The sequence below is a fragment of the Staurois parvus genome, unplaced genomic scaffold, assembly GCF_062004578.1.
Source record: "Staurois parvus isolate SC_StPar_1 unplaced genomic scaffold, SC_StPar_1.0 ptg000746l, whole genome shotgun sequence".
In the NCBI taxonomy this organism is placed as follows: domain Eukaryota; kingdom Metazoa; phylum Chordata; class Amphibia; order Anura; family Ranidae; genus Staurois; species Staurois parvus.
In genome coordinates, this window is record NW_028318542.1 from 4,624,748 (window position 1) to 4,650,164 (window position 25,417).

Sequence of the window (25,417 nt, forward strand, 5' to 3'; positions counted from 1 at the left end):
GAAATTAAGATCCCCAATTGCTCTAATAACTGAAAATTCCCTCCAGAGTAGTTGACACAACTGGAAAATGTAAAAGCCACGTTAATTTATCTTGTTTTAATATGTGGAAATAACTGTGATTGCTTTGACATCCAATGACTTCCGTATGCTTACAGAATTATATTGTGACTGAGAAAACCTGTATATTATATACTGCTCAGTGAGTCAAAAATAAAGAATTTGCAAAAATAAAAACTGAGGGTAATTCTATCCTTTCCCACTCTTTTCAAAAATAAATAATAATTGACTGAAGTGACTTTAAAGTGAATCTGATGTGGCTAATGTAAACCTAATTCCATTACTGACTTCCTTCATAGTTCAATGTTTTGCTTATTTTTTGGCTGCATTTTATTTGAGATGCTGATCTGAAGCAAATCCAGTGGCTATTGTGACAGCCTGCACTACACAATCTGGAATAACGAAGGCCAAAATTGGGAGGTGATTGCTCTTTTTTATTGGGAATGATATATATACTCATGCATTGGAAAGATACAATTGGCAAATCATAGGCAGGATCAGAGTCAGAAACAAGCAGAGGCTGGCAATGTGTAGGTAGCGAGGTACCGTGTCGATAGGCAGAATCTTGGTCAGAGGTCCAGGCTGAGATCAGTAACTGAGATGAGCAGATAATGATTCAAAAGCAGGTCAGGTGACAGCTGGGCCAGTAATAAGGTCAACATTAATAGTCTCAATTACACCCCCCCCCCCCATCATGAATCCCCCACTCCACTACTATAATTACCCCATGGAACAAAACGACTCATATGCACTGCCAAAGGGATCAACTAAACTAAAGCTGCAAGCACCCAGAAAGTGTTCCCACACTCAATAAATATCAAAAGTATATAGAAAGTGCTAAAATACTAAAAAAAACCCAGAGGGTCCAATACAATCAGTTCAGTCCAATCCAATACTACTTTGGTTTATTTTGCGCAGATTGTATTAGATCTTCTGGTGGTTTTTTTAGTATTTTAAAATTTAGCGCAGCACTTTCTACAATATATACTTTTGAATTACTCCATTATACGTCCCCCTGCCCATGTCATATTTAAAGAACCCTGTAATTCCTCCCCCACCTCATTATAATTACCCCACATTCCCCTGGCCTTTTATAATTGCCCCACAACACCCCCCTCCCACCCATTATAACACTTCAGATATAGTATTCTCCTCTGTTAGATATAATTCCCCTGCACCTTCAATTATATTTGCTGTCCCCCCACACAATTATAAATCTCCTGCAGCCCCCAATTATAATTCCCCTCTCCTTTAATTATAATTCCCCAGCAGCCCCTCCCCCTTTTCAATTATAATTCCCCTGCAGACCCCCCCCACCCTTCAATTATATTGACCCTTCTCCCACAATTACAATTTCCCTGTAGCCCCCCTTAAATTATAATTAGCCTCCCCTACAACACAATTATAATTCCCCTAAAGCCCCCCCCCACCCTTCAATTATATTGGCCCTTCTCCCACAATTATAATTCACCTGCAGCCCCCCCCACCGTTCAATGATATTGACACTTCTCCCACTATTATAATTTTTCTGTAGCCCCCCTTAAATTATAATTATCCTCCCCTACACAATTATAATTCCCCTAAAGCCCCCCCACCCTTCAATTATATTGACCCTTCTCCCACAATTATAATTCCCCTGCAGCCCCCCCACCCTTCAATTATATTGACCCTTCTCCCACAATTATAATTCCCCTGCAGCCCCCCCACCCTTCAATTATATTGATTCTTCTCCCACAATTATAATTTACCTGTAGCCCCCCCACCCTTCAATTATATTGACTCTTCTCCCACAATTATAATTTCCCTGTAGCCCCCCCCACCCTTCAATTATATAGACCCTTCTCCCACAATTATAATTCTCCTGCAGCCCCCCCACCCTTCAATTATATTGACTCTTCTCCCACAATTATAATTTCCCTGTAGCCCCCCTTAAATGATAATTATCCTCCCCTACACAATTATAATTCCCCTAAAGCCCCCCCACCCTTCAATTATATTGACCCTTCTCCCACAATTATAATTCTCCTGCAGCCCCCCCACCCTTCAATTATATTGACCCTTCTCCCACAATTATAATTCCCCTGCAGCCCCCCCACCCTTCAATTATATTGACCCTTCTCCCACAATTATAATTCTCCTGCAGCCCCCCCACCCTTCAATTATATTGACCCTTCTCCCACAATTATAATTTCCCTGTCGCCCCCCTTAAATTATAATTATCCTCCCCTACACAATTATAATTCCCCTGCAGCCCCCCCCCCCACCCTTCAATTATATTGACTCTTCTCCCACAATTATAATTTCCCTGTAGCCCCCCTTAAATGATTATCCTCCCCTACACAATTATAATTCCCCTAAAGCCCCCCCACCCTTCAATTATATTGACCCTTCTCCAACAATTATACAGTTGTGACCAAAATTATTCAACCCCCAATGCTGTAAAGGGGTTTAGGGACTATAGTGTACATTTGGAATTGTATTCAGAATCAAATCCTACAAGGACGTTGTAACTACCCAAATGCAACTAAAATGACATCAATTGTTTATGTAATACAGTAGTAAATGGTTCTTATGTGGTTTCTTCATTGCCACAATTATTCAACCCCTTAAAGACTACCACTCTGAAGAACAGAGGTTCATACAGGTGCTTTCCATCAGGTATTGAAAACACCTGTGGATGTCACCGAGCAGCAATCAAGCATAATAAGCACCAATTAGGCAGCTTTAAAATGACTGTGATACTCAGCTCCTTCTAGACATTTACTGGTGTGGTTACAAACATGGTGAAGGCAAGAGAATGGTCCAGGAAGACAAGAGAAGAGGTGATTTCTCTTCACAGGAAGGGCAATGGCTATAAGAAGATTGCAAAGATGTTAAACATACCAAGAGACACCTTAGGAAGCATCATTCGCAAATTCAAGGCAAAGGGCACTGTTGAAACGCTACCTGGTCGTGGCAGAAAGAAGATGCTGACTTCGACTGCTGTGCGCTACCTGAAGCGTAGAGTGGAGAGAAGTCCCCGTGTGACTGCTGAGGAACTGAGAAAAGATTTGTCAGATGTGGGTACAGAAGTTTCAGCCCAGACAATAAGACGCACACTGCGTAATGAAGGCCTCCGTGCCAGAACTCCCAGGCGTACCCCCTTGCTGTCTCCAAAGAATAAGAAGAGTCGACTGCAGTATGCCAAAAGCCATGTGGACAAACCACAAAAGTTGTGGGATAGTGTTCTGTGGACTGATGAAACAAAATTAGAACTGTTTGGGCCCATGGATCAACGCTATGTTTGGAGGAGGAAGAACAAGGCCTATGATGAAAAGAACACCTTGCCTACTGTGAAGCATGGTGGAGGGTCAATCATGCTTTGGGGCTGTTTTGCTTCTGCAGGTACAGGGAAGCTTCAGCGTGTGCAAGGTACCATGAATTCTCTTCAGTACCAGGAGATATTGGATGGAAACGTGATGCAGTCCGTCACACACCTGAGGCTTGGGAGACGTTGGACCTTTCAACAGGACAATGATCCCAAGCATACCTCCAAGTCCACTAGAGCATGGTTGCAGAGGAAAGGCTGGAACATTTTGGAGTGGCCATCGCAGTCACCAGACTTAAATCCGATTGAGAACCTCTGGTGGGACTTAAAGAAAGCAGTTGCAGTGCGCAAGCCTAAGAATGTGACTGAACTGGAGGCCTTTGCCCATGAAGAATGGGCGAAGATACCCGTAGATCGCTGCAAGACACTTGTGTCAAGCTATGCTTCACGTTTAAAAGCTGTTATAACTGTAAAAGGATGCTGTACTAAGTACTAAGATTGAATGTCACTTGGGGGTTGAATAAAACTGATAATGCTGTGAGCACAGAAAAGACATTTGTGGTTATTTCATTATAACTGTTATGTTATATTTGTCTGACCTACAAGTGCCTCTTTAATGTAAATGTAAGCAAGATGACTGAATGATCAAAAGCAATGTCAAACTGGCCAAAACACTCAATTTCAGTGGGGGTTGAATAATTTTGGTCACAACTGTAATTCTCCTGCAGCCCCCCACCCTTCAATTATATTGACCCTTCTCCCACAATTATAATTTCCCTGTAGCCACCTTCAAATTATAATTATCCTCCCCTACACAATTATAATACCCCTGAAGCCCCCCCCCCACCCTTCAATTATAATGACTCTTCTCCTACAATTATAATTCCCCTGCAGCCCCCCCCCCACCCTTCAATTATATTGACAGTTTTCCCACAGTTACAATTTCCCTGTAGCCCCCCGTAAATTATAATTATCCTCCACTACACAATTATAATTCCCCTGCAGCCCCCCCCCCACCCTTCAATTATATTGACCCTTTTCCCACAATTATAATTCCCCTGCAGCCCCCCAACCTTCAATTATATTGACCCTTCTCCCACAATTATAATTCCCCTGCAGCCCCCCAACCTTCAATTATATTGACCCTTTTCCCACAATTATAATTCCCCTGCAGCCCCCCAACCTTCAATTATATTGACCCTTTTCCCACAATTATAATTCCCCTGCAGCCCCCCAACCTTCAATTATATTGACCCTTCTCCCACAATTATAATTCCCCTGCAGCCCCCCAACCTTCAATTATATTGACCCTTTTCCCACAATTATAATTTCCCTGTCGCCCCCCTTAACTTATAACTATCCTCCACTGCACAATTATAATTCCCCTGCAGCCCCTACTCCTTCAATTTTAATACCCCTGTACCCCACAATCTCACATTGCATACAATTCCCCTGCACCCTCCTCCCCCATGAGGATCTCTCACTTCTCCCCAGTCCACTCTCACTCCATTCAGCTTTGACTAGTAAACAACTACCCATTTCCAGGACAACCGCATGATGACGTCACTACGTCCAGGAGTAGGAGCGACCTGGACTTGTCTTGCAATGGGGAGAGGGGAGGCGGGGTGGACAGAGAACCGACCATTCATGTCCTCCCTCCTCAGTGGTCACCGCCCCTCCTCCGGTGTTGTCACCTCAGCCCATGGCTGGCATGATATTCCTGACCCATATGTTGGTAGACATCTCCTTACACTGTGTGACAAAAGCAAACAGACATTTCTAATCAATCTTTTCGTTCCATTATCATGCTCTAACCACACTTGCAAAAGGTTGGAATTGTCCATATTGAATTGATCTTCTGCCAATGGATTTCTCATCTTAACCTGGCAGTCATCATCACCAAAACCTTCCATTGCGTGACACAATAATAATAATGAGCTTGCTCCTGGCAGTGCAGTACTGGCTGACGTTCCTGTGTATTTTGGGACTTGCCCAGCATTCCAAAATGCTCCGTGTGCTGGGATAACCTCATCTTCCCTCAGCCAGGCTGCAATGTAAACCCATACACGGCTTCACGGAGGGCTTCGTTTACACCTTCCAGCTCCCAAAAGCATGCCAGACCCCCTGAACAACAACCAAGGGAGAAGCAATCAAGTTTGTTGAATATTTTGGCCAGTCACTATAGTTTGTCGAATAATTTTGGCCAGTCACTATTGTTTGTCATTCACTGGAGCTGGAGATGTCTAGCTTAAGCTGGCCATAGATGAATCAGTTTTTTTCATTCAAACAGCGGACTGAAAAAAAAAAAACTGACCCAATTCCCCCATCCACACATTAGAAGTGAATGGGGGAATCCTCCCTGCTGTGTATTCTGACAACAGGGAGACTTCCCAGCTGTTAAAATATACTGATCAGTGCTGCCAGCTGTAGCCTGTGGTGCTGATCAAGAGGAAATTTTCCATCCAATGGCTGACTGAGCAGACGTCAATTGGTAGAATACTTTCTGTTCAACTACAGTGCCCATCAGACACAAAATAGGCCCAGGCATTTTAGACTAAGCAGCCCATGGGGCAATTGGTGACGGGATATTCACAGAGTCGGTCCTCTGCACTGTAATGTAAAGGGGCACTGCGATATAAAGGGGACTGCACTGTATAGGGGCACTGCAATGATTACAGTCTGCATTATTTCTGTCCAGACCACGGTCACCGCTTACCTCCTGAGTGTGGCCCAGTCATCATCAGGCCATGGACCGGTACCAGTCCATGTTCTGGGTGTTGGGGACCCCAGCATTAGCCAACTCTTCTTAGGACACCAAGCAAATGCCCATTGTGCACTATGGCCAGTTGTACATCATTGACTGGGTGTACATCATTGGATGTAAGAAGGTTTGATATGATTGAACTTGGTAGGGAAGCCTAGAAACATTATTCTATCCCCCTAGAGATATGTGCACGGATCTAGAGACAGAGCATGGAGTCAAGGTTAGCACTTTTCCATGACTTGTGATACTTGTCCCCGAAGGTGCTCTCACCTGTTAAACACTTTGCTGATCCTTTCCACAAGGCCAGGGCTTCTGGAGATGCTCTCTGCAGGTTCTCAATGGTGGACATGACATGGTTGGTTGTCTTGGTAATAATCATTGTTCCAGTCTCAGAGGGCAGTGTGCATCTTCTGCCTGTGGGAGAGTAGCTGGTTGGACAGCGCACAGAGGAGAGAGGTTGCTCAGTGCCACAGGTACCACACTTGGTAGAGTGTCGCGGACCGTGTCTACAGAGAGAGCCCCTCCTGTTCTCTACCTCAGCATCCAGCCAAGGAGAGGCCAGATCCAGCGCTATGTGTGGCCGTGAGTCAGAACTGGATAAGGGAGGTGTGCAGCAAGGAGACGAGGCTGGTGGGCTGTCAGGAAATGCAATCCAGCAGCCCCGGCCTACTGGGCAAATGTCTGGTGTGCTCTATGGCCAGTCCAGGCCTGGTGCCCATACATTGATCAAAATTTGTCCAGTCCCTGCTGAACCAGATGGATTTCGATCCATGTATGACCAGCTTAAAGTGGTTGTAAACCCTTACCCTTACATATACCCAGTATAGTAACTGTTCTCAGGTGATACACAGATGAAACAAATCCTCCTACATAAGTTGTACCTGTTTATCTGTAGTCTTCTCTTCTCTACATCCATTCAAAGTGCTGAATTTATAAAGCATGTCTGAGAGTTCAGATAAATGGGGGTGGAGAGCTGAAATACACTCCGCGGAATTCAGTGAGGAAAGTTCTGGAAGCTGATTGGAGGGAAGGAACACCCCCCTCTTCACAGCACACAGGAACAGAGCTGAGGCTTTCAATCTGCTGGAGACCCCTTCTCTGTCACCATTTTTCTCTTGGTGTCAGGAAAACTTGTTAGAAGGGACTCATGCTGAGAGCAGAGGAATGAAGCAGCAGACAGAAATGACTCTTTGCGCAATTAATTGAAACAAGTACACACTATAGAGCAAGGGTGTCGAACTCAATTACATTGAGATTAGACTAGAAATAGTCTAGATGTCTAGAGCACCCCACCCCCGTACATCAGATATCAAGAGCCTCCTCCATCAGGAGGCATGAGTCCCCATTCTCCTTTACATCACAGAGCACCCCTCTCCTTACCTTGTGCTGCTGCTGGGAAGAAGCTGGGGGTGGAGCTGGGAATGAGAAAGGTCAGGATCTGGGGGAGGAACAGAAGAAGGCTGGAGTCAGCCACTGGAGTCCACTGAATGCTGAGACCAGGGGAGGTGGAGACAAGGGGGTGTTGCAGCTGCACAGAAAGGTGCAGAATCTGTAAGAGGAGTTCTGTCCTCCTCTCTGCTGCAGACTGCTGAGACAGGGGGGCAGAGACGAGCCTCTCCGCAGCTGCACAGAAAAGCGCAGGATCTGGTGGAGGAGGTCTGTCCTCCTTGAGACAAGGTAGGGGCGAAGACAAGGGGGGTGCTATAGCTGCAGGAGTGATGCAAGGGCCACATGAAATAGCCTGGTGGGCCAGAATTGGCCCACAGTCCTTGTGTTTGACATACAGTATGTGCTATAGAGGGATATGCTTTGTTCATATATCATGTCTGAGGTTTACAGTATATAATATATATATAATTTTTTAATGTACATATTAATTATAATTTAATATGTATATAATTTTTTTTTCTGAGGGGGTTCAGCTTGCAGCTGAGCTGCATTTTTACCGCTCCTCCCATCCCCTCCCCCCCCCACCACCACCACCACCAACTTCTCCCCCTTGAAGGGAGGAAGGAAGGGAGGAGTTGAAGGAAGGAACAGTAGGTGGAAGGACAGAAGGAAGGGGTGGATGGAAGGAAGAAAGGGAGGGGGTGGGTGGATGGAAGGGAGGGAGGGGTCGATGGGTGGAAGGAAGTAAGGTGTGGATGGGTGGAAGGAAGGAAGGAATTAAGTAAGGGGTGGATGAGTGGAGGGAAGGTGGAAGGGAGGGGTGGATGGAAGGAAGGGGTGGGTGGAAGGATGTAAGGGTTGGGTGGAAGGGTGGATGGAAGTAAGGAAGGGAGGAGTGGATGGAAGGGGTGGGTGGGAGGGTAGAAGGAAGGAAGGGGTGGGTGGAAGGATGGAAGGAAGGGGTGGGTGGAAGGATGGAAGGAAGGGGTGGGTGGAAGGAGGGGAGGAGTGGGTGGAAGGAAGGAAGGGTTGGGTGGAAGGAAGGGTGGGTGGAAGGAAGGAAGGGTGGGTGGAAGGGAGGGGTTAGTGGAAGGAAGGGTGGGTGGAAGGAAGGAAGGGGTGGATGAAAGGAAGGAAGGGAGGGGTGGGTGGAAAGAAGGATGGAAGGAAGGGGTTGGTAGAAGGAAGGAAGTAAGGGTATGTTGAAGGAAGGAAGGGGTGGATGAAAGGAAAGAAGGGTGGATGAAAGGAAGGGGTGGGTGGAAGGAAGAAAGAGAGGGGTGGGAGAAAGGGATGAAGGGGTGGGTGGATGGAAGGAAGGATGGAAGGGAGGGAGGGAGGGGTGGGTGGAAGGAAGCCGCTTCTCCTCCTCTCCCTCCGGCGGCTGTTTGTCACCGCCCCCACCACCACCCCTCCCACACACCCCTAGTCCTGGCACTGCTTGCCGCCCCCCCTTATTGCCACTTGTGGGCAAGTGGAAATTTTGAGGGCTGCAGGGATGGTTGGCAACTGTCCTCTGGGAGGGAGGTTCAGACCCACCTGACTCACCCCCCTTATCTACGTCCCTGGGTTTACAGCCACTTTAAGTCCTAGTTACCTCCTGCCTCCACAAACCATACCTCCCAACAAGTGTAGACAAAGGACACGCCCCCAGTTCCACAAAGAATTAATTTGCCAAAATTACCGGTTAAACACACAGGTGCTTCTCTTCACCACTATGCCGTCCCTCTAAAAAGTGATCCACAATGGATCGCTTTTCAGAGGATGGTTGAGAGGTGGCTGGTAGGTGATATGTCACCTTTTCACCACCTGTTTTAATCCTGAAAAGGCCAAACCATGTGGTTGCAGAGTGGTTACACCACGGCTCCATTAACTTGGTCGGAGGTACAGCTTGCCTAAAATGACAGAGGCTTCCATTTTTGCCATGGCTGCAAAGCATCTTGTCCATTGTATGTGTACAGACCTAAAGGGCTTCAGGTCCTTGTTTAGGTGGAAGAAAAAACATCAGCTCAACCTCCTGCTTTTACTGCCTTCTGGCTGCCCATATGAAGAAGCCCTAACAGAGAGAGTTGTGCCCTCTGCTTGGTTGTGCTGTGTGGCAGAGCTGTGTAAATTTCGGGAATGGATGAACAGAAATACAAATCCTTTTGCAGGGCTCCTATATGTATTTCATCTGTTCATTTAGCAGTTTGCCGGGAATTCACCTTTAACAACGCAACTCTGCTTTGCATAACATATGAGAATGAAAATAATTCACAAAAAAAACACACAGGCATCCACGGTACAAAAAAGTGTACCAAAGCACATTAATAATTGATTACAATTGATTACTTTTTTTTCAGCAGAGACAGGGGGTCGAGCAGTTCTGGCACCTCCAGCACTGAATGTATGTAAAAGCAAGGATTGCTGGGGTGTGCTAGAGGGGGATCTAGTGTCGATTGGGAAGGGGGGAGGTACATTGTTTCTGTCGTGGGATCTATTGTTGCTGTGGGGAGGGAACATTTATTGCTGGGAGGGATCAACTGTTGATGGAGGGGTTTAGATGCTGGGAGATCTATTGTTGCTGGTGGAGGTCTATTGTTTCTGGGAGACCTATTGTTGCTGGCGGAGGTCTATTGTTTCTGGGGGATCTATTGTTGCTGGCGGAGGTCTATTGTTTCTGGGGGATCTATTGTTGCTGGCGGAGGTCTATTGTTTCTGGGAGACCTATTGTTGCTGGCGGAGGTCTATTGTTTCTGAGGGATCTATTGTTGCTGGCGGAGGTCTATTGTTTCTGGGGGATCTATTGTTGATGGCTGCAGGAGATTTATTTTACTGTTTTTCTTATTGTCATTAGAAATTTTCATACAAATTACTTAGCACCACAAAAACATATTTTGTTCTGCATTGTCTAAGAGGAGCAATACTGGGATACTAGGGCGGTGTGTAGGGGTGGAACCAAGGCATAGTACTTGAAGGTGGAAAGGGGTGACTCGGAAGAAGGGAGCACCTATTCTCCTAGAAAAAAAACCTCTGCAGTCATTTATATAACAGCAATCTAAGGTCTCTATTAAAGGATAGGTTCGCTTTTTACATAAACGGTCCAGGCAGAACATTTTAGAGGCCCTTCTCTGCATGGAACAGATTATGTAAAAGGTGAGCATAGCTTTTGAAGGCATACACACAGAAGAGCCAGTTTAGACAGGGGCCAGTTAACCTACCAGAATGTTTTTGGATTGACGGAAGTACCCGAAGGAAGCCAATGGGGAGAGCATGCAAACTCCATGCAGATAGTGCCTGGCTGGGATTCAAAGCTGGGGCCTCAGTACTGCAAGGCAGAAGTGCTAACCACAAAGCCACATGTACACTCTGTTGCCAAAAATATTGGAGCACTCCTCCAAATCATTGGATTCAGCTGTTGCAATCACCTCCATGGTCACAGGTGTATAAAATCATCACCTAGGCATGCAGACTGCTTCTACAAACATTTGTGAAAGAATGGGTCACTCTCAGGAGCTCAGTGAATTCAAGCGCAGTACTGTGATAGGTTGTCACCTGTGCAATAAGTCCATCTGTGACATTTCCTTGCTACTAAATATTCCACGGCCAACTGTTAGTGGGATTATAACAAAGTGGAAGCAACTGGGAACAACAGTAACTCAGCCACCAAGTGGTAGGCCACATAAAATGACAGAGCGGGGTCAGCGCATGCTGAAGCGCACAGTGCGCAGAAGTGGCCAACTGTCTGCAGAGTCAATAGCTAAAGACCTCCAAACTTCATGTGGCCTTCAGATTAGCACAATCACAGTGTGTAGAGAGCTTCATGGAATGGGTTTCCATGGCTGAGCAGCTGCATCCAAGCCTTACATCACCAAGTGCAATGCAAAGCATTGGCTGCAGTGGTGTAAAGCATGCCGCCACTGGACTCTAGAGCAGTGGAGACGTATTCTCTGGAGTGACCAATCACGCTTCTCTGTCTGGTAATCCTATGGACATGTCTGGGTTTGGCGGTTGCCAGGAGAACAGTACTTGCCTGACTGCATTGTGCCAAATGTAAAGTTTGGTGGAGGGGGGATTATGGTGTGTGGTTGTTTTTCAGGGGTTGGGCTTGGCCCCTTAGTTCCAGTGAAGGGAAGTCTTATTGCATCAGCATACTAAGACATTTACGTGCTCCCAACTTTGTGGGAAAAGTTTGGGGATGGCCCCTTCCTGTTCCAACATGACTGCGCACCAGTGCACAAAGCAAGGTTAATAAAGACATGGAGGAGAGAGTTTGGGGTGGAAGAACTTGACTGGCCTGCACAGAGTCCTGACCTCAACCCCATAGAACACCTTTGGGATGAATTAGAGTGGAGACTGTGAGCCAGGCCTTCTCTTCCGACATCAGTGCCAGGGGTGGACTGACAAGTCATGGGGCCCCCGGGCAATAGGGGATCATGGGGCCCCTGTTTCCTTGCCCAAACTCAAAAAAGCCTATGAAAAAGGTATCAGGGGCATCTCATGGGGCCCCTTACTGACCCCGGGCCTTCGGGCAGTGCCCGAGTTACCAAATGGTCAGTCCGCCCCTGATCAGTGCCTGACCTCACAAAGGTCACGTTTCTGGAAGAATGGTCAAACATTCCCATAGACACCCTCCTAAACCTTGTGGACGGCCTTCCCAGAAGAGGTGAAGCTGTTATAGCTGCAAAGGGCGGGGCCAACTCAATATTGAACCCTACGGGATTGCCATTAAAGTTCATAGCCTTCCCAATACATTTGGAAATATAGTATATCATTAAAGTGTAATTTTTTTTACACAGTGGACCAACTCAATATTGAACCCTACGGACTAAGACTGGGTTGTCATTAAAGTTCACGTGCGTGTAAAGGCAGACGTTCCAATACTTTTGGCAGTATAGTGTACTTTATCTGAAAATCCCCCAAAGACCTACATAACGCATTCCACTGCCTATGTTATGATAAGGAATTTTCAAACATGTTCTCAGCATGTTTGTAAATGGTTGACCCTGGGTTTATCATGTATCTTTCCTTCATATTTGAGCAAGATTGACCACACAGTACTCTGTCTCCTGACCCAGGATCCAGGGGATGACACAGGCCACGGTTGACATTGGGTCAGTCTAGGGAGCCATGTGACTGACTCTTTTGCTTGGTCATTGTCATTAATCTCACACGTACACACACACGCATGTGTTTTCCTAAGAATTCCATAATGGGCCTTTCGCGTGACAGCTCCTTCTGGTCTTCCTGGGAGGAAGAGGGAGGGGAGCCAAGGGGAAAAATAGGCCAGGAAGTTTTGGTGAGAAGTTTGAGTTTCCTCTGGCCCGTCTGCATCTCCAAAAACAAGAGGCCGAGGAGTAAGAGAGCGCCGTGGATATCTCAGTGTGTTTGCATGTGTGTGTACATTCCACGCACAGCGTCACGGCTTGTTTTCCTGCTGGCGGATTGATGTGGAGCTGAAAGTTCTCATTGCTGGCCCCGTGTAACACGACCTCTCTCAGTGTCATAGTATACAAGTTCTCTGCCAGAGCTTCCTGTTAGTGTGTGACTATTATAAATATCACAGTACAGCTCACATTTAGGCAGCCAGATTGAGGAAACACGGGCACTGAGAAATATGCAATAAAGGGGAACAGAGTCCTAGAAAATTTCATGCAAATACTGTACTCTTTCCCTTTAGCCTGTATGGTGGCACCCCTTGAAAGAATAGATCAGAGGTCTCCAAACTGTGGCCCGAGGGCCAGCCTTTAAATGGCCCTTGGGGTACTATTCCTCTGAATGATACAAGGCACTATTCCTCCCACTGAAACCAACAATGGTGCACTGTTTCTTCCACTGATACCAATGATGGATTACTATTCCTTCCAATGGTATGAGCACTATTCCTTCCACAGACACCAACAATGATGCACTATTTCTTCCACTGATACCAATGATGGGGTACTATTCCTTCCAATGATATGAGCACTATTCCTTCCACTGACACCAACAATGGTGCACTGTTTCTTCCACTGATACCAATGATGGGGTATTATTCCTTCCAATGATATGAGCACTATTCCTTCCACAGACACCAACAATGATGCACTATTTCTTCCACTGATACCAATGATGGGGTACTATTCCTTCCAATGATATGAGCACTATTCCTTCCACTGACACCAACAATGGTGCACTGTTTCTTCCACTGATACCAATGATGGGGTACTATTCCTTCCAATGATATGAGAACTATTCCTTCCACAGACACCAACAATGATGCACTATTTCTTCCACTGATACCAATGATGGGATACTATTCCTTCCAATGATATGAGCACTATTCCTTCCACTGACACCAACAATAATGCACTATTTCTTCCACTGATACCAATGATGGGTTACTATTCCTTCCACTAATACCAATGATGGGGCAATACTTTTCCTTTTACAGACCACCAACCCTGAGGCCATGTTTATTCTCACTGATGCTGGCCCCGAGACATTTTCTACCCCTACTGACAACAATCCGGCCCAACTAAAATCTGAGGTACAGTAAACTGGCTCTTTGAATGAAAAGTTTGGAGACCCCTGGAACAGATACACCCACTTGGAATGGGACAGGAAAAAACTGAAAGGTTACATTTTTCATTATCTACCTTATTACATCTTTCTCCATGTAATAATTGGTGGCACCAGAAAGCACAGCAGAAAGAAGGTAGGGAATGTGCGCAGTCATTGCCCACATTTTTAGTTTTCTGCTATGTGACATGACAATTAAACCGGATAAATTCTATAAAGTGGATTTATACTCAAGCAATAACTTTTATAGGCCCTGACATTACTGCTCCCTAAACTGATGAGTCTGTAAAATACTTATATTTCCTAGTCCCTCCACTGATCAATCCTATGATCATTGCCATGGCACAGGTCATGTGGGGCATTCAGGAAGAGCAGGTTTATACCTGTTGACTCATTTTATTGAGAAATGGTGCAGCCAAAAGGAATCTTTCCAGGTATAGGATAATAAGGAAATCCCTATTCCTGAAGAGGACTACTACTTGTGCCATATACTTTTTTGGAGGTCACCTTACTTGATTTGAAGGAGAGTAGGGATTACAGAGTCATATACACTCCTATCCCTCAGGACTTGGGCTTCAACAGCCATATCATCAAAGCCAGTGACCGTAAAGTGGGATTTAAGATCAGACTGTGACAGACCCAACTGGCACAGGGTCTTTTAGAGGAGACTGTAGGCTAGCCTCTTGCTTACTATGTGCCCTGAAGTTTGAGGGGGCTCTATTCTTTGGGAGGTGTGTGCCTGGGGGACCTGTTGGAGTAGTTTTACTTTGGATTCAAGTCCATGTCTCCCCAAAACACACAGACTCTGAGAACTGGAGGACCAGGATACAGATTTGGGATATCTGTGCCCAAACCAGCATTTACTGCTTCAACCCCCCTCCTAGACTCAGAGACTCAGAGCAGAGGTTAATATAATCAACTCAAAACAACCTGATGCTGAAGTCTCTTGCTGTCCTCTGTTTATTAAGGTGTGATGTGTTTACCGTTGTGTCTTTGTCCCATTGTTAATTGAGTTATTTGAGTCACCTACTGTTTCTGTCTGTTGGCTAGTCCTCCTGGAGGTTCCTACATGATGGGATTAGTCTGGTGTCAACTTGAGCTCATTACCTAATCATTGTATGATGTTTATCCCAATGTGTAATATTTGTTTTTATTGTTCATGTGAGGGGCTGCCCCTATTTCTGAAGTGTATAAAACCTGTATTTCTGTTCAATAAACAGTTACAGTTGCACCTAAGCTAGTATCATCTAGTCCTTGGGTGCAATGCCCAGCTATAATACATTGGTCCTATGCAAGGAAGCAGTTCTCTGATGGAAGCACACAGGTGGGGTGTTAGGCAGTCCATCACATAGACCTTGTGATGGCAAATCTGGGCAATGTGCAAGAGCCCGTGGCTTGTCTGATGAGAGATTTATGATATCCAAATACCATGTTTTTTTTTTGGCCATTGTAATCAGAGTCACAGAAATTTCCTCCACCTGTATCCTGTGCAACAGGCAAAGAAGAAGCTGCAGTGGATAGAAGACATAGATCAGGGAAACTGATCTCAAGGAGAAACCATGGAATCCATCACAATCACCTGAGGATCCCTGGTTCGGGACACAAACCTGTGCAGTTTGTTGTTGTATCTGGACAGCAAGACATCAACATCCAGCATCTTCCACTACAAACCAATCTCTGCGAACATCTCCAGGTGAAGGGCCCATAGCTGTTGATGGTTAAGAAACTGAGCACAGGGAAGGCGGCAACTATCTTTTCTCAGTGCCTGTAGGCAGGCCTGAATTGAGGGACATTTTAATGAGCTAAGGCACGCCACCTGTGATTGAACAGACAGGCGCATCTGCTGCAGAACAGTACTTTTGCCCATGCCTTGTCAAGGACTAAACCTAAATACACCAGACCTTTTGCCAGGACTCAAGCTGACTTCTGAAGGTCATTTGAAGTCAGCTTCTGAGCCATTTGCTGCCTGAGAAGCAGATCATCCAGATACTCCACAATGGAGATATCTCGGGTCCTCAACAACTCCAGAACCGGAGCTGACACCTTGGTAAGCACTATGGCATGAAAAGGCCGTATGGCAATGCTACAAATTTGTAATTGCTACCCACTATTGCAAATCATGAAAACCATTGGTGTGGCCCTAAAATCAGGATGTGTAAGTAGGCATTCTTAATATCCACTGATGCCAGGAAGTCCCCTTACTAGAGTGAAGCAATCACCAACTGTTTGGACTTCACCCAGAATTTGTGTACCTTCAGGAACTTGTTGAGGTCCATAATAGGCCAGATGTGTCTGACTTGGGAAACATAAACAGGTTGGAACAGAAGCCGTGAAACCATTTCCCTTCCACCACAGGAGCAATGACCCTGTGGGGCAGCAGCTTTTCAAAATCTGCAAGTAAAACTGCTCCAAAGATATCTTTGAACACATAAAGCGCATAAAGGTGGAAAGTAGGGAAACTCTAGTTTGTAACCTCTGAACACCACGCTGCAGACCCAGTTGACTGTGACTTCCTAAGTCAAGATAGCCACGTAGGTTGATAATGTGCCCCCATTCACATGAGTGGCTGCGTCCCATCACTTGTCTTCAGATCCAGAGAACTTACAGGTCCAGTTCTTCTTATAGAACCAAGACATAGGCTTCTGTTTAAAGCCAGAGGCTTGATTCTTATGAAAGGAAATCCTCTTGGATTTTAAAAGCAGCAGTGATTTCTGATTTTTTACCTTCGCCTTCTTCTTTTGGGGTAAGAGCACGGTTTTCTCACAGTCACCCTGGGGATGAAGGCATCCAGGGCATTCCAAACAAGTGTTTGCCCTCTAATGACAGCCTTTTGATTTTTCTTGCAGAGATGTTCCTCCAACCAACACTTGAGCCATGGGATCCTTCTCATGTGGACAGACATAGTGATCTTATGGAATCTTCCTAGGCATTCACTGAGAGACTCAAGTCTTTTGCAAAATATTCCAGGAACTGCAAGAAGGCAGGATCCCCTGGGTCCCATTCTCTGGATTAGAGCATCTACTTTGCACAAAACCCCACTACAGCCACCAGCAGGCTTTAGAACCACTCTTAGCAGAGAGAAGGATACCTTACAGAGGTCTTCTAGTCTCTTATCCATGGCATCTTTAAAGACCAGGACCTTATCCACTGGGACTGTCAGGGTCCTATTTGAGCAGGAAATGGCCTGGTTAACAGCCAGATAACCCCATTTCTTTTAGAACGCCTCCTCCTAAGGGTACAGCTGAGAAAAATGTTTTGATGGTGAAAACAGCTTCTCTGGGTGAACATAATCAGCATACATCAATTCCTTCAACTGGAGAGCATTGGAAAATATTTGGGATGCTTTGGTGGCTGCCAGGACCCAAATCTAGTGACTAAGAGAAAAGGACTCCAGTAGTAGTAACATCAAGTTAGTTTAAACCATATCCGACAAGAAACCTACTATGGTTTTCTGTGTGTGAGACAACCCCAGGCCTTGAGATTGCTCATTGGAGTATTTGTCTATAGAGGATTCCTGATCCTTGACAGGTTCTTCCTCTTCTTGAAGGTGTTCCGCAGATGCCTCATCCCCCTCAGGAGATGGATGGGAAGGACAGCACACACTTGTGTCCGAAGCATCCCAAACAAGTGAGAACCCCTGATAGTTGGCCCTGCATACCAGAAATGAGTACAGAAAATTTCTCTCTTGACACAAAAGAACAGAAAGACTGTGCCCCTGAGAAAACCCAGATAAGAGACAAAGAGAAGGCAAATTTATTAAATACCTTTCTCAGCTCTGTGTATACAAAGATGGGGGAGCAATTGTCCATAATCGGCATGGTATTGACACAGCTCCAGATGATCCACATTGGCTCACAATTGATGTGATCCAAAAATATTTAGACAGAATAAAGGGGAATAGAGCACCTGGACTGGATGGTATACACCCACGGGTCCTTAAAGAATTGAGCTCTGTTGTTTCAAAGCCATTGTTTCTAATTTTTAGGGACTCTTTAATGACTGGCATAGTACCACTGGATTGGCGTAAGGCCAATGTGGTGTCAATATTTAAAAAGGGGTCAAAATATTTACCAAGTAATTATAGACCTGTTAGTTTAACTTCTATAGTTGGGAAGATACTGGAGAGTTTAATAAAAGACCGCATAGATGAGTTCTTGCTGGAAAAAAATATTTTAAGCAACAAACAGCATGGATTCATGAAAGACAGAAGTTGTCAAACAAATCTGATTTCTTTTTATGAGGAAGTGAGCAAAACCTTGGACAGAGGGGTGGCTGTGGATGTGGTATACTTGGACAGAGGGGCGGTGGTGGATGTGGTATACTTGGACAGAGGGGTGGCTGTGGATGTGGTATACTTGGACAGAGGGGTGGTGGTGGACGTAGTATACTTGGACAGAGGGGTGGCGGTGGACGTGGTATACTTGGATTTTGCAGAAGCGTTTGACAGTTCCCCACAGACAGCTAATGTGTAAGGTAAAGTCTACAGGCTTGGAAAATCCGTATGTAAATGGTGAGAAAACTGGCTAAAAGATGGTATTCAGAGAGTAGTGGTTAATGATTCATACTCTGAATGGTCTAGGGTTTTCAGTGGTGTACCCCAAGGTTCAGTGTTGGGACCCTTACTTTTTAATATATTTATAAACGATATCGGGTCTGGGATTATAAATCCCATTTCAGTCTTTGCAGATGACACTGAGCTGTGCAGTATAATAACGTCCTTACAGGATGTCTCCAATTTACAAGCCGACATCAATGCTCTGTGTAATTGGGCATCTATGTGGCAAATGAGGTTTAATGTTGATAAATGTAAGGTTCTGCACTTGGGGGCTAAGAATATGCATGCATCATACATACTAGGGGGGGTACAACTGGGGGAATCAATGGTGGAGAAGAATTTAATGGTTCTGGTAGATCACAAGCTTAATAATGGCAGCAATGCCAAGCTGCGGTTTCTAAAGCGAGCAAAATCCTCTCTTGTATTAAAAGAGGTATAGACTCCAGAGAGAGATATCATTCCCCCCGGTACAAATCATTAGTAAGACCTCATCTGGAATTTTTTTTTTTTTGGCACCAATTCACAAAAAGAACATTGGAGAACTGTAGAAAGTACAGAGAAGTGCAACCAAACTGATAAGAGGCATGGAGGAGATCAGCTATGAGGAAAGATTAGAGGAAATTAATTTATTCTCTCTTGAGAAGGGGAGATTAAGGGGGGATATGATCTCCATGTATAATACATAAGGGGGGATATGATCTCCATGTATAATACATAAGGGGGGGTATGATCACCATGTATAATACATAAGGGGGGATATGATCTCCATGTATAATACATAAGGGGGGATATGATCACCATGTATAATACATAAGGGGGAATATGATCACCATGTATAATACATAAGGGGGGATATGATCTCCATGTATAATACATAAGGGGGGATATGATCTCCATGTATAATACATAAGGGGGGATATGATCTCCATGTATAATACATAAGGGGGGATATGATCTCCATGTATAATACATAAGGGGGGATATGATCTCCATGTATAATACATAAGGGGGGGATATGATCTCCATGTATAATACATAAGGGGGGATATGATCTCCATGTATAATACATAAAGGGGGATATGACCTCCATGTATAATACATAAGGGGGATATGATCACCATGTATAATACATAAGGGGGATATGATCTCCATGTATAATACATAAGGGGGGATATGATCTCCATGTATAATACATAAGGGGGGATATGATCTCCATGTATAATACATAAGGGGGGATATGATCTCCATGTATAATACATAAGGGGGGATATGATCTCCATGTATAATACATAAGGGGGGGATATGATCTCCATGTATAATACATAAGGGGGGATATGACCTCCATGTATAATACATAAGGGGGGATATGATCTCCATGTATAATACATATGGGGGGATATGATCTCCATGTATAATACATAAGGGGGGATATGATCTCCATGTATAAATACATCAGTGGTCCATATAGTGAACTCAGTGTAGAGTTATTCCCCCTGAGGTCATCACAGAGGACAAGGGGGCACTCTTTACGTCTGGAGGAAAATAAATGTAATCTCCAAACACGGATAGGTTTCTTCACAGTGAGAGCTGTGAAAATGTGGAATAGACTCCCTCAAGAGTTGGTTCTGGCCAGCTCAGTGGATTGCTTTAAAAAAGTCCTGGATTCTTTCTTGGATACACAGAATGTAACTGGATACTAACATTTATAGGTAAAGTTGATCCAGGGAATATCCGATTGCCTCTCTGGGGATCAGGAAGGAATTTTTTCCCCTGCAGGAGCAAATTGGATCATGCTTTGCTGGTTTTTTTTGCCTTCCTCTGGATCAACTGTGGGTGTAGGATTATAACTTTTTTTTTGTGGTTGAACTGGATGGACTTTTGTCTTTTTTCAGACAGACTAACTGTGTAATTATATGTAACAAAGAGCAGGGATTTGGAGTTATTCCGACCATTAGGGGAGTCATTACAGGGCGAACTGTGCAGGGCATCCTCCTTACCTGACAGTGGGATTTGGGAGCTCACCCCACCAATTAATTATTAATGCCATGGCTTGCTGAGAGTTAGTAGGCCTATGATGCGTTCTAAAAGAGTGGCCACTCAGCTGAGCAAAGTGTCAGCCCAAGCCAGGCACTTAATTGGCAAGACACCCCAAAATAGACAAGTGTTCCAATACTTGCTGTGTCCTGGTGCTGATGCGCTGTAGGCTGGACCACTGGAGCTATGTAGGTGCCCAGGCCTACAAGTGCAGACATGTAGCCAGCAGTCTTTGATCGCATGTCTTACCACCCCAAGGAACAGAATGGCGCCCACACATGTGCAGATGCATGCCTTGCTGATCTGCCCCTCAGCCTGCACTGCCCCAGGTGCACAGGAAATTCTCTTAGGGGAAAAATGCCACATGCTCCACCACAGATGCACAAACCATTTCATATTGCAAGACCAGAAGGCTTTCATGTCGGACGCTCACTGCAAGGCCTTTAGGGACTTTACCCCCCTCCTCTCTCCCCACAAGTAAATCTGTTCCCTGGACCCGTAAAGCACCCTTCCAGTGAGATCACTGAATACATAGTACCCTGGAGATTGCTGCCTGCAAAATCTAGCACCAACTGGCAATATTACAGGTTGTCCCAATTTTTGCATTCAGGGCGAGGTACAGCATTCTTGGCCTTCTGGCATCAGATCAGGATAAAGCCTTTCTCTGTCCCCAGCAAGGGCATTCAGGATAGGCCATAGAGAACTAAAGCCCAGGCTTCAGCTAAGACTTTGCTGAGCTGGGGGCAGTTATGACTCGGCAGGGAATTCCTATCTTAGGTAGGCCCAGAGCAAAAAAAAAATAAGCGCAGGGTCGACATGACTAGGGGGAATAGAGGGACAACAGAGGGTTAAATTATGGGAAGGAAGTTTTGGGGATAAGGCTTACCTTATTTAATGGGGGATGTTGGAGAGGGTCTCCCAGGGAGGAAAAGGAGGGTCTGTCCTCAGGAAGCCCAGATGGGGAAGTTTGGAAGAAGAAGCTTCCCACCCTCCCTCCCCTTCGTGCTTTTGTTTGGATTGTCACAGCGGCCTTGGCGGTGGTTGGTCTTTGGAGGAGGAGACAGATTCGGGACCCATCATTGGTATGGGGACCTCAGTACATTCCAGTTAACAAGGGGTTAACTCGGAATAGGTAAAATGGTGGTCACTGCGGATAAGTAGGGTTATCCCTGAGCCGGTGTGTTGCGGCTGGGGATAAGTAGGATTGTCCCCGAGCCAGAGGGTTGCGGCTGGGGGCTTAAGTTGAAGGAATGTTTTCCGCAAAAGTAAAGTTGGGTTCATGGCCCTCAAAAGACCACCACGTTTTCCTTTGTTTATAATTAGGAATGTTATGTTATCTATGTTAAAATAAATTATTGGTTAATAAAAGACTGCTATGGCCATTTTAACTCCAGAAACTTGTTTGCGTATTTTGTATAGCTGGGATAGTGGAAGGTATGGCCTAGCAGGCTTAGGTTGGAAGGCGTGTATTCTACCCTTGTCATGCTTAGCTAGTGTCCGTTCATCTGAAGATGGCAGAATAACCCAACTAGTCATGAATGTTTAGCACCCTGTGTCCTGTGATGTACAATTAAGAAATGTTTTGTCGTAGAAAATAATGGTGGTTTCCTGGTGGCACATGCAGACAATGAGCAAAGTAATAGAGTGCAAGATTTGAGTTATTATAAATCGAACACTATATTACCTGTAGTGCTGAAGGCTAGATACTTGTGTCATGCACAATACCAACCAGTGGCTGAAGAGGACAAGCAATTAACCACGTGGCTGAGATGTAGCAAAAGTGGATTTTGAATATTTTTGCAATGCTAGATGTCCTACTCAGTAAGTGTAGTCAATGAGCATAGGGCCTAGAAAGGTTTTTGGGGCTCCCAAATGAGAGAAAAAAGTATGTTAGTAGGCCACTGGCCTCATTGGTTAGCTACAGGGTTCTCTGTTCCACTAGTAACCAAGCACAGCACTGTATTTCAGTAAAGCTGGCTAGACACTATGTCCATAAGACACATAGAGCCATAGCTCGGCCCCACCTCCCACTCTTTCTTCATTGGCTCACTGGCTATGATTGACAACAGTCGGAGCCAATGGCTCTCCCTGCTTTGTCTCAGCCAATGAAATGAGGGAGACCCGGGGCAGCCGAGACTCCCATGCACAGTGCTGAATCGGGCTAAGGTAAGGGGAGCTGTGGGGGGGGCAGCACACAGAAGGTTTTTTACCTTCATGCATGGAATGCATAAAGGTAAAAAAATCATAAGCCGTTACAACCACTTTAATATCTTTATTTTTATTTGGATTGCACTGCACATGATAACTATTTGAAGGCCATATGAGTGTACATTCCAGGCGCTTTTTTATTCTGCAACATGTGAATGACCAGTTATCTTTTTTATCAATAAAGATATTAACTACTGCACTTGGATTGCGCCCCCTGGTGTTCTTTTGTAACACAAGTCCAAAGCCCTGTGACACGGGCCCTAAAGTATAATTAAAGGCAAAACGTTTTTTAGTTTTGGATAGAGTGGAGATGGATTAGAATGAATATCCGTTTTTATTGATCTCTGTGCTCCCATTAAGGAAATTCAACCTCTCTATTTGTCCTGTTTAACATTATCTTTGAAGGTGAAAGGAAAAGAAACTCCAAATTTTGGGTTGTCCCCAGAAAAGTAATAGAGGGGACATTTTCCAATGGGGACTCTAGTTCTGGTGACTTGGCTATGGGACAGGAAGCAAAAGGAAATCTCCACAATGGGACACAGCGAACAAAAAATGCCAACAGGGGTTATAACCCTTCCTTTAGTTCTACTTTACCACTTGACCTCCAGAAGGTTTTACCCCCTTCATGACCAGGGCATACTTTACTACCCAGCAGTATGCTACTTTATCTGGCAATTGAGTGGTTATGCAACACTGTACCTGACAGTGACATTTTTCACATTTGTTTTCACACAAATAGAGCTTTCCTTTAGTGATATTTATTCAGCACTGGGTCTTCTTATTTTTTGGGATATAAATGAAAAAATACTGATAATTTGGGGAAAAAAAGGTTCTAAATTATGCAAACAAATAATCTTGCTAAATGTATTCTGCTAAATTTCTTTAGTAAAAATAACCCAAATCAGTGTCTATTATTTAGTCTGTGTGAAACTTAAAGAGTATACAAACTATACAGTGTGTGTGTATATATATATATATATATATATATATATGGAAATCGATCAATCTTGATGTCCTGACAGCCTATTTCATTTCTTGAGGCCCTAAAATGCCAGGACAGTACCAATACCCCCTAAATGACCCCTTTTTGGAAAGTAGACAGTCCAAAGTATTTAGTAAGAAGCATGACGAGTTTTTTAAAGTTGTACATTTTTTTGTCACAATTGTTTGGAAAATGAAAATGGTGCCGCTACGGACCTGAACATAAATCCGTGCAGCTACTCCACCCGCACAGAGAAATGCGGACCCGCGGGCGGATGCCATTAGTTCTAATGGCACGCCGCCTACACTGGAAAACGCAACCGTACTGGGAACCGAGGTTCCCATGTGGGCTGTGTTTTCAGAAGAAGTTCAGGGCAGGGGCGGACTGACCATTTGGAAACTCAGGCACTGCCCGAGGGCCCGGGGTCAGTAGGGGACCCCATGATTTGCCCCTGGTACCTTTTTCATAGGCTTTTTTGAGTTTGGGCAAGGACACAGGGTCCCCATGATCCCCTATTGCCCGGAGGGCTCATGAGTTGTCATTCCGCCCCTGGTTCAGGGACTTCTTCTCTGCATGTTACAGGGCACGGAGTCCATTCAAATTAAAAACATGGCCCACACGGCCGCATATACGTGAACCAGTGGTTATAAAACAGCAGGATCAGCTGAATCATACTTCTCTGTGAAGCAGCCTAAAAAGACAAGAAGACAGTTGCCCAATCCGCCCGATGTTATCAGCCAATCACGTGACAATTCTGTGTCTATGGTAGACAAACTCCCATCAGCTGTCACTAAATTCCTATAAAATCTTATTTGTGCTATTTAATTTAAAAAGTCCTTTTGCCCTGTTCACACCGGTGCGACTTCCGGTGCCGCATGCAATTTACAAATCACACCTGAAGTCGCATCTAATGTATTTCTATACCACTGTCTTAATCAGTGCGATTTGAAGTAGCACAGTTTAAAAAATAGTTCCTGCACTACTTTTTGTTCTGATTTCATTGCGACTTGCATTGACTTCTGTTAAATGAAGTTGCAATCCGCAGTGAAATCGGAGGTACAAATCGCACTGATCTGCAGCGTTGAAATCGCTCCACTTCAAGTGAAGTAGTGCACTTTCAAAGTGGCATTCAGCGTGAACCAGGGCTTTCAGTTGTTTTAAATCTGCAGCTTGTGATGAAATATATTAGAATACATTAAATCTAATGATCCTGCCATGGAGGTTCTTGTTCAAGCACTTCCTGTTTTAGGGTGACAACACTCTGTCCCTGTCACCCCCTTACTCTCCTGTATTGTCACTCTGTCACATGTGCTTCCAGTAGAGACGCTAATGCAGACCATACATGGGTCGAAACCCAAACGATTTTTCGTCAGAAAATCGAAAACGTCGTTCGCTCAGTAATCTGATGGTGCCATCAATGATTTCGAAAATCGGCTGACCAAGTCATAAAGTTCACCCCATATAACAGGCAAAGCTTTTGTTCCTTCCAGGTCACAGCTCATGTGCATATTCTTTTCGGAAAAACGATTGTATGATTTGACCATTGAGTTGAAAATAGGTCGTTTTCCACAAATTTTCCAA